Here is an 11,164-nt window from a genome sequence, read left to right as displayed (position 1 = left end):
GTTTTCTGTAAGTGTGTGAATATTTTGTGCGAATCAAAAGGTTTGCAGAAACTTTGCGGTTTTTTATTTCCGTTCTTTGTCTCGTCTCCCCAGCAGCGCCGTGTGGATTAGCGCTGAAAGCTAATGAAATGTAATTACCGCCTTTGTCAATAGGAATCGATCGGCTCAGGTCTCCTTCGCGGCGAGGGCCCCAGAGGGGGCCGCGGAGGGCCGGGGGCCGCGGCTATCGCAGCCATGCTCCTCCCCCACCCGTTTCCTGTCTGGTTGCCCTGAGCGCTGGGAGATAGCATTGATGGGGCGGTATGAAGTAGAGCGGGATCTGTCGGATGGCCCCGGAGCGCCGGCTCGCTCCGGGAATGAGATTCCTTATCAAATCAGCCGGATTAGTGAGAGGGACTTGAGGAAAACGTCGATTCCTACATCCTGGTTTTGTTTGGTTTGTGTGGATCCACGCAGAGCCTTTATTGGCTCGTTCTGATCAAAGGAACCAACTTTAATCTGCTCATAATTCAGATCGGATGATTTCTGCTCCAGGTTTTCTATTCATAGAACTTGTGATTATTACTTTTAGTAACATAAACATGAAATCTGTATGTCAGGTGGAACGTCAAGATACCAAAACCGAATTATGTGAAAAATAATCACCAGCCCTGAAAGTAAAAATATCCAAGAGCAAAACAATAAGAGATTTCATTAATAATTTAGTGTTTTTTTATTTTGGGAACGACTTTAGTTTGAAGATGTGACGAACATCAAAGCTGGTTTGGTACAGAGCGAGCAGAACAATCGTCTCTGCCTGTTCGCATGAAATATTACGCAGGTCTAATTCTGAATTATGTATCAACCACCTGGCCGGCGACCTGATTTATGAAGCTGCATCACATTCAGGACGGGACTCTGTTATCGGACCCGGCCCGCTTTCACAGAACAAATGTCCTTTTAACTTGTTGATCTTCTTTTGGATTTTACTGCTGATCATCTTCAAAAATGATACAAGAATTCATATTTTCATGTTTTTCCTATTTTTACTCGTCTACAGTTTTAGATATTCTGGATAAAAAGACAATTTCATGTTTTTCTCTGTCTGAAGATAAATGGGACCAAAATGCTTCAGTTTTAGGTTTTGTACATTTATAAAAATTATTTAGATTTGCTAATATCCAGAAAACGTGGTTGGTGTCGGGGGTGACGTGTGAGTTGGGTCAAAGGTCATCGTTATGTAGCGTATGTAAACTTGTGGTTGGCTCCAGATTTTCCTTAATCTGTCCAGACATCAGCCTCATTCCTCCCTTTAACTCGGTTTTATTGTTGCTTTTCCCTCATAAGCTTAAACGTGTTGCCATGGAAACGCACATCGGACAACATGTTGTTTGATTCTTGGATCTGGGAAGGAAAAATAGAAAATTATGAGATTTAGATTAACGTTGAATGTTTTCCTCCAGTTCTGACTCTCTGTGACTTTTTAGTTATTATAGTTTACATCAGATATTAAAAAACAGATGCAGTTTATATACAGAAATATAAATATAATAATAAACAATAATATACTATAAATAATAGAAGGAGACGGATTCTAACTCTGTTCCTTCACTGCAGTTTAATCCTGATGGGAATAAAATCAGATTATAATCTAAAAGTGCCTCAATCTGTCCGTCCGTCCGTCCGTCCGTCCATCCTCCCTCTATATATATATATATAAGTATATATATCCAGTACAGACCAAAAGTTTGGACTCACCTTCTAATTCAGTGGGTTTTCTTTATTTTCATGACTATTTATAAGGCAATAAATCCCACTTATTAACCTGACAGGGCAGGTTGACCTATGAAGTGAAAACCATTTCAGGTGACTACCTGTTGAAGCTCATCAAGAAAATGCAGAGTGTGTGCAAAGCAGTAATCACAGCAAAAGGTTGCTACTTTGAAGAAACTAGAATATAAGGGGTATTTTCAGTTGTTTTACACTTTTTTGTTTAGTGCATATTTCCACATGTTATTCATAGTTTTGATGCCTTCAGTGTGAATCTACAATGTCAATAGTCATGAAAATAAAGGAAACTCATTGAATTAAAAGGTGTGTCCAAACTTTTGGTCTGTACTGTATATGTATATATATATATATACTGTATATCCATCTGTTGTGTTTTGGACTCTGCTCCAGTTTCCTCCTCTGTTCTCCTTCCTCTCATCACCAAAACTAGATGGAGACGTTTAATGACTCGGTTCCTAAAGTCCCAGCTCTCCATCAGGGGACGGCCTGCTTTCATAAACTCTTTCATAAACTCTTTCATAAATGCTTTCATAAACTCTCCAACTCGTCTGTCGTTAACTTTAATTCTCCAACATTCTCCATCATCTCAGTTTTTTGTAATCCTGCACACTGCAGAGGCTCTCGCTCTATGGGAAACTATTTATGTGGTAAATGGCAGCAAACATTCAAGAGATGGACGAAATGAGTTGTTCCTCTCCCACACACTCACACACATTACCCTGGTGTGATGGGGAAGGGGCCAAGTGTGTGGGAGAGATGGAGGGAAGGATCGATAGAGCAGCAAAAGAGTGCTGTAAACCATGAAAGTAGACAAAAGCCTGCTAGTTTTCCCACAGTGCACCAGACTCTGTTAGCCTGGGAGCTACAGCTGCACCACCAACACACACACACACACGCCCACACACCCACACACACACACACACACACACACACACCATCACACCTAGTTTATGTAGAGTAAAATACAAAAAGCTGCTTATGGCCAGAAAATATCAATAAGTGTCTGTGGGAATGAAGAGTGTTCAGTCGATGGAAGAATAGTTTTATTTTACTCTCCTTCCTTCAGACTGCAGGGATTCATCTTTACTCTGTTTTATATTCTCTGCCACTTACATTATACCTCATGTTACTGGATAATGAGGAAACAAACCTCAGTTTGGGTTTAGAGTTGGGTTCACCAACGTGGTTAAGGTTCATTCAGTAGAATCTGTCCGAGTCTGAAGGAAGGAACCTGCTGCTGTTTGCTGTTTCCACTGACTGGGAGACGTTTCTGCTGTCAGCTTCTCTGATCTGGAGGCAAAATTAATGAAGAAAAATTAATTCTGATACAAATTCTCATCCAACAGTTAGATTTTTCTCTCCTGCTCCACAGCTGATTTAGAGTTGAGATGAAGTGAAACATTTTGGAGAAATGGATCTTCGTGAGAACATGTTGTTGTTAAACCAGGAAGTGTCTCTGTTTCTGATTCGTGGAACCACTTCAGATTTTATCACCATGTTCTGTGGTATTTATTACGATAGCAGTAAAAAAACAAGAGGTTTAAAAATGAACAACAGTCTCCTGGCTGCACATCTGTTCCTGCCTGAGTCAGAGACCCATAAACACCAATAAAATATCACATTTATTTCCATATATATTATTGATTGATTGTCTCATAAAACAAAATATGAAAACAAAATCAACCATCCTGATCACACCTTCAGTTTTTATAGATGTTTAAATGTCAGACTTGATCATTTTCATGATAAATCATGTTTTATAGTTTATTTTTTCTGTAAAATAATTTTCCATCATCGTCTGACTCAGATGTTTTAATCAGATGTTTGTCTAACGATGAAATTAGCAGGACAGGAGCACCACAGGGCGCCGTACTCTCACCATTCATTTCACTATGAACACTCAGACTTCCAGCACAAATCTGACTCCCGTCATCTGCAGAAATACTCAGATTACTCTGCAGAAATACTCAGATTACTCTGCAGAAATACTCAGATTACTCTGCAGAAATCTGAGTATTTCTGCAGATTTTCTGTAAACCTGTTTTAGAATTCATCACATGAGAAATTAAAACATAATTTCCATTTGCATGATTTATCGTTTATGTCTTTCCCTCTGGATGACAAAATACTTTTTTGAAGGACGATACTTTGCTTTGCCAGATTATTTTTGATATTTGTTAGAAATGAAAGTTTATTGATATTTTTAAAGTTTAGTTTGTCTGGTTTGAGTCTCTGACCTCGTCTCATTTTCTGCTGTGATTTGTGGTGTCAGAAGGCGGGACGGCTCTGCTCATAATGCAAACCTCACCTTCTCCATAACGGACACAGATTGTCTCGTAAAAACACAGCAGTTATCTGAGAGTGGGTTTATTTACACAGGCGTGTGAGGAGAAACAGCAAAGCTCCACTAATAAGAGCTCAAACAGGCCTGAGGCGCGGCGGATCGCCCGTAATACCAGAGTAAATGTTTTCTTCTGCTTTGGAGAGTTTGCTGCAGTCTGAGAATCACCTGAAGTCCGAATCAATCACCGTCATGAGTCAGCGGCGCCGTGTCCTGATGTCACGATCCGGCAGATTCTCCTGGTGAATCCGACCTCTCCGTCTTCCTCCTGGACTCTCCCAGCTGTCTTCCTCTGCCACTGTAATTATTTCCCTGCTGCCTCTTCCTCCTGCAGACAGCTGACTGCCCGTCTTCCCGTCTTTTTCCCCCTCAGCTGGCGCTCCGTCTTTCATGGCGTTTCCCCGGAGCGAGAGGATTCCAGCAGAGGAGTGGCATTTGGAGAACCTCGCTCTCCTATTGCCGACTCTCCGCCGGGGTTAGACAAAATCAATCCCACTAATTAGATCTGTGCATCACTGTTATTTTGTGTGTGCGTGCGTGTGTGTTTTCTGCATGTCCTGTAATCTATATTTAATGTTAGGAAGCAGAGCTTTAAAGAGCGCCACAGCTGGCCTGTTTGCTAATTAATGACATTTTCCCCTTTAATTACCATTCAATGGGAGCCTGCGCTCTGCTCCAGTCCTCCTGGTTCTGTTGTTTTAACTCATCCGACATGTTTTCAGTCGTCTTGTCTTGCGTTTCTTTAATGTATTTTTGTTCTGAACTTCCTCCTCTCCTCTCCAAGCCGTCGCTGCGCCACCGTTTGCTGAACTCCAATGAAACGTCTTAGAGGGAATTATTCAGTCAAACACGACTAAGACTCTGCAGCCGCGTTTGCAGCCCTCTGAGGCTGAACTGAACCAATAACAAATCCACTGCTGGAGAAAAGCATTGGCCCTCACACACTTCCTCTTCTTTTTACATTTTTGACACAACTAAAATATTTCAGAGGTTTAAGCTAGGAGTAAATAGATAAGATATGAAACATGATTTCATTCATTGGAGAAAAAGTTTTAAAAAAACCAACCAAAAACAACCTGTTACTGAAAAATAGTTACCTGATCACCTAGATAACAGTAAATGAAACAGATGGAAATGTGCACGAAATTAATAATTATTATTAATCAATAATCATGAATAAATAGAAAAACGTGTGGATGAAACTGAACTGGATCTTTAGGCAATCATTCCAAAATGTTTCATACTAATTCACCCAGAGCGCTCTGTGTCCATGGTAAGACACGGCGGTGGCAGCATAGTGATCTGGGATTAGTAATAATTAAGTTTTTGCGTGGGTGAAACGGTGAACAGTTTCAAATTCCAGTCAGTTTAGATCATTTTAAACCTTGAATTAATAAAACGATAAATTCACCAGAAGTATAGAGAGGTTTTAGAAATGAAAGTAGTTGGTTATGTTTATGACACAAACTCATGTTTTCACAAAACAAGGTAACTATAAATATTACCTTCTTATCACCGTGGTAACAGAGTTAATTTGAAGTTTCTTAAGGAGATTTTGACTCTGTGCCGTTTATAGATTCACAAAATGAGGTTCAGTGAATTCTGCAGTTTGAAAGTCAAAGTTTTCTGGAACAATGAAACCAGACCTGGGTTGAAATCTGACGTTAAGTTGGTTTTAATAGTTTAGTGAAATGTTGAAAAGCAAAAACCCAGAAGATTTCTTGTCTTTCCACAAACTTTTCCTTTTCTCACTTTAATCCCTGTAGATGTAAAGAAATAACTTAAAAACACATTCCTGTATGTTTCCAGTTTTACTGTACATACTGCTACATTTAAGCACAATCACTATTTATGAGATAAAAGTTTCTTAAGTCTTTAAATTCTCATTTCATCTTTTGTAATAATCAAGTTGGAGAAAGTAACTGTAATACAATATTCTTCATTTCCTGTTTTTCTGCTTTAGATGTGATTCATTTTAGATTTCCAGGTGAAAGAAAAACACTGTAAAAACTGACAGCGAAGGAGATCGAATCATAAATAAGCTGAATGTGTAAAGAAATTCTTCATAAATTATCTTGAAGCTCTGAGTCTCTGACTCCTCAACCTGATCTGATCCCAAACTTTTATGACTCTCAAACATTTCTGCTGGGTGTGTGTGGGGGGGGGAAGTTTTCATATTTTCATATTTTTAATCTGAAAACTCAGTTATTTTCCATTGTGACGACTTCAAACTCATTTAAAATCTTCCTGGAAAACTTCTGACTGAAGTCTGACCTTCGGACATTTGTCAGATAAACATGTGGGAGGGCAGACATTTTAACGGCAGCCCGTTGCACGTCTCAGAGCACTCAGCAGGTTTCCTGCTCGCATCGTGCAATTTTCTCACTTGGTCTCCTAGCAACGGACTCTCTGCCGGTTTGCGTCGGCGCATTTTGTCGCAGGTTTTCCTCCAAGGTGGGCAGCCGCCGTGTTGCTAAACAACTTAGTTTGATCTCACAGGTACGGATCCTAATTAGAGATCAAAAACAGGCAACAGCAAACTGACTGACCCCCCCCCCACCCCCCCCACCCCCCCCCCCACACACACACACACCCAGCAGAAATGTTTGAGAGTCATAAAAATGTGGGATCAGATCAGGTTGCAGCCAGAGACTCTCAGCTTCAAGATAATTTATGAAGAATTTCTTTACACTGTAAATAAAAAGATTAAAAATATTACATGTATTTTACATGTTAATTACATGCATGTAATTAACATGTAAATAATACATGTTAATTCATCACATGTATTTATTTTTAGCTCTAAAAGCGTCTTTTTTTCTGTATTATATCAATTATTCCAAAGAAAATGCTGCTGAAACTCTGAGACTACATGTGTCAAACTGAAGGCCTGGGGGCCAAATCTGGCCCGCCGGAGCTTTTTATGAGGCCCTCTAGACTCCAGATTACATCAATAATTTCCTCCAGTTTCCTCCAATTCACAAAAAATCAACTAATCTCCACATTTTTCTCATATTGCTGCAAATTTTTTTATTCACAAAAATTCCTTATTTACTAATATTTCTAAAATTATTTGGCCCGAAATGAAACTGAGTTTGACCCCTGACCTTGCTATTGGCTGTTTGTAAAGCAGCCAATCCAGGAGCACCATCTGTTTTCCTCCACTCTGATTGGCTGAATCCTAAAGAGCGGTGGATCTAAGACGGTTTCCATGGTGCTTATTGAAGCATATTAATGTGTATTTGATCTATTAAAATAATTGGAAATGCTTTAAGGTTTGTGGTTCTGTCTGATCAGAACTGATTATTGTTATGATCAAACATCTACATCTTCTCTGACGAGGCTGCAGCTCTTTGGACTCTGAATTGACTCGGTTAGAGTCTCAGATTTCAGACATTTTGTTCGGACCGCGGTTTAAATGCAGCGGTTGTCCTGATCTCGGTCTTTCATTCAGGCTGTGGGATGTGGCGTCTCCAGCACTGGCTGTTCCTCTCGCCTTTATTTACGCCGTGTCTGTGAATATCCCGCTCCGCATCCCGCAGCAGCAGATGACATATCGCATCCTTCTCAAGCTTTTGTCAGGGAGCTAAATCCGGTCTGCGTCGCCTTCACGGCCCGACAGCAGAATGGCAAACCTTAACTCACTCCCTGGAAAAATCCCCAGCAGACAGCCGGCCGGGCCGCCACCTCCGATCAATTCCTTCCCTCTGAATATCTGTAAATCAGGCGGCGGCGAGATCCCTCCCCTGGTCCGCTCCACGCAGACTAATTCGTCCTGTTTCCTCGATAGTGATCTCACTAAGACCCTGGGTGAACGGCGGAAAGCAGGAGGAAAAACTCTGGCTGTATAAAAGCGAGCCAACAGGTCTACGGAGCGGGGATTAGCGGGGAAAGTGGATTAAGAGGAGGTATTCTGATATTCCGCCCAGGCTGCCGAGAGGGTCTTTAGAAAAGCAGAGAAACATCTGCTGAAGCTTAGGAAGGCAATGAAAACACTGGAAATCAGAATGGCTGGAAGACATGTGCTCTAATGCACCGGGGGATTTAAAACAAGCCAGTCGTGGCACAAGGAACAGGCGCTGGAATGCAACAAAACCTTTACAGTTTTCTATATATATGCACATAGCACAGCACCTCGGGGAGCTCCGCTCTTGGCTCGCCTCTCTGCTTCTCTGTGTTTTTACAGATAGAGCGTGTTTGTGCATTTTTAAGTGTGAACGATTGCAGCAGCTCGACAGGTCCTGGCAAATTAGAGCCGCTTCCTGATTGAAGCCTTTGTATTTGGAAAGCCACGGGACGTGACGCGAGCAGCTCCTCTTTTACCTCCGTCTGATGTTGTCTTCCTCCACCTTTATTTACAGCTCCATCGCAGCTGCTGACATAATGAGGACATGAGTTTCAAACGAGATGAAATGAGGTAAAACAAGGCCCCTGCCAGCACCGTTTTCTGGACAGCTTCTAAAAACAGCCGGCGTCGCTCGCTTAACTGGGCCATTAACTTAGAAGGGAGCCTTCAAAGTCCTGCTTCGACTGAGCAAACAGTCGGCCGGGTGGGGATGCAGCGGGAAGCGAAGGCGCTTTGACTGGACAGAAACACCAGGCAGAGACGCTAAGGAGCCATTTTTAACTTTATGCTTCATTAAAAACATCAAGCATTTCAAATTACAAGAACACGATTTGTCCTTGCATCCATTTTTACCCACCTTCTCACGATGTGGACAGTGTTCAGGTTTTACTAAATATCAATAAAAACGAGAAGATTTGGCCTAGTCAAAGCTCCTGTCCTGGGGATAAAGTTACAACAAACCGTCTCACTTCCTCACGCTGCAGACATTTTAAAGTTTCATCTGATTTATAAATACGTTTTGTAGCCAAACAGATGCTTTACAGCTCTGTGGAAATGTAAAAATCCTAAAAAAAACAATAAAACCAAAATCTTTAAAGGTTTGTTTAGTCATATGGTGATGCCAGGAATTACAAAGAAAGAAAAATGTTTAGAAAATGTTAATGTTTCAATCAGAAGAATGAGGAAATAGCTTATAAGGAAACACATGCAAATTATTTTCTAGAATTTTACATGAAAATTAAATATTTTTTAATGTTTCTGATCATTAATGAGAACCTGAGTAAATACCAGAGATTAAGGGAACAAATAACCGTTCTGAAACGGTTTAATTCAGACTAATTAGAGGATTTTCCTCCATGAACGACCTGTTGAAGGCTAAACATATTTAAGTCTTGACTTTGACTAGACCACTCCAAAATATTTTTGGTTCTTGGGAAACTGATGGCCAAATGTTCAACTTGGTTCCATTAATCAGAGAAATCCATCCAAGTCCCAGGAGTTCAGAGGGTCATTGTGATGTTTTTGATAAATGTGGGACGGGACTTTGGGTTCTTTTGGGTCAGCAGCGGTTCTGTCTTTTTGACCCGTTTAGTTTTAGGAATTAAATTAAAGAAATCTAATAATCTCAACAGAACAGTTTGTAGACGTTAGTTTTTAGTTCAGGAAGTTTCAGGAAAGCTGAACCGCGCCTGGTTGTCCAACATCAGTGTCTGACCTCATAAATAGGTTTCGCCTTAAGGAAATCCTTCACAGATGAGTTGAAGCTGTTATAGTTTATAGTTTAGGTGCAAACCCATTAAGCATTAAATATATTATTTAGTCATTATTTAGTAAAAAATCCTGATAATCTGTTTCATCTTCTCTCTTCATTGCTTTATTGCGGTCAGTTTTTATGTTCTTGTTCCTTTAAAGTTCTAACATTTCCTTTGAAAAAATAAACTTTTAGATTTTAATTTGAAAAATCAGAGGATAAATGGAAGCAAAGCTCCGTCTCTGAATCCGTTGTTTTCTTCATGAAGCGTCGGATGTTTGCAGAAAAGCGTCGTTTAGGAAGTCGCTGCCTGTGGCTCTTCACGCCGCCTCCTGCTGCAGCCTGGCTGCGTTAAATATTGATGCTGCAGCACCGGACCGCTCTCCGGGAGGTCGGGGTAAAGGTCGCGGCTCCACGGCGCTGCAGTGTGTTGCTCACTTCCTGTTCCCCTGGGCCACATTTACCTCCAGAGATGCCGAGTCGCAGCACAAAATACAGCCCAGATTTTACTCACTTTGATTATTAAAACCACCAGAAGGTCCAGCAGAACCACAGCAGAACCACAGCAGAACCACAGCTGGACCCACTCCGACTGAAACCACGACAGAGACCGGCAGCGGGTCCAAAGTGTGGCCCGGGTCCATTTCTGGCCCTTTTTGTGTGAACTTTGTGTGGAAATTTGACCCTCCAGTGGAAAATCTTTTTAATTTTAATTTCATCGTTTCCTTTAAATCAAGACTGAAAAGCAAAATGTTTAGAGTTGATGGTGAACCATGATCAATGAAATATGGACCAACATATTAGATGTTTATGATGATGGATCATCAAAATGCAATGTTTATTGTTGACCTTGTGGAGTCTTTCTCATGTAAAGACCTTTAACCGCCTTGCTGCTGAAATGTCATTTACTAATAAACTGATTGATTGATTGATTGATTGATTGATTGATTGATTGATTGATTGATTGACTCGTTGTAAGTCTGTAAACATCCAGCAACTTTTTACTTTCCAAAAGGCTAAATTACGTTTATGCTGTTAATGAGTTTTTATGAAGAAAGTTTTTCTTTTTGTTTCTGAAAGGTTTTCTAGACCATGTGTCAAACTGAAGGCCCGGGGGCCAAGTCCGGCCCGCCACAGTTTTTATGTGGCCCAGTAGAATAAAGAGACGTAATAGAACCGTCAAGATAACAATGTGCTTAGTTATTAATTTATCAATCAAATCAAAGCAGTTTTCATCTGTTTGCTGCCAAATTACATCAATTAGTCCCTCCAGTTTCTTGTGAATTATCGTGGAAATTCAGCAAATCCCTTCAGTTTTTCACACAAAATTGTGAATTTATTGCCGATTTTTCACAAAAATGATGAAAAATCATCATTCGGCTCTAAGTGACGTTTTATTCCCACCTCTTTGACTCCCAGCATCCTGGTAACGATTAACGTCTCAAACAGACTCAAA

General features: G+C 40.6%; 1 long non-coding RNA gene across 1 annotated transcript; it reads left to right on the top strand.

Moving 5' to 3' along the window:
- Positions 1-2,151: 2,151 nt before the first annotated feature.
- Positions 2,152-10,641, top strand: LOC116736402 (uncharacterized). Its single transcript, XR_004342551.1, has 2 exons — positions 2,152-4,586; positions 8,473-10,641. It is a non-coding gene; the product is annotated as an uncharacterized LOC116736402 (long non-coding RNA).
- Positions 10,642-11,164: the final 523 nt, after the last annotated feature.

Source organism: Xiphophorus hellerii, chromosome 17 (genome assembly GCF_003331165.1).
Source record: "Xiphophorus hellerii strain 12219 chromosome 17, Xiphophorus_hellerii-4.1, whole genome shotgun sequence".
Taxonomy (NCBI): Eukaryota; Metazoa; Chordata; class Actinopteri; order Cyprinodontiformes; family Poeciliidae; genus Xiphophorus; species Xiphophorus hellerii.
The sequence above is the reverse complement of the archived record's forward strand: the minus strand, read 5'-3'. Positions and strand labels throughout refer to the sequence as shown.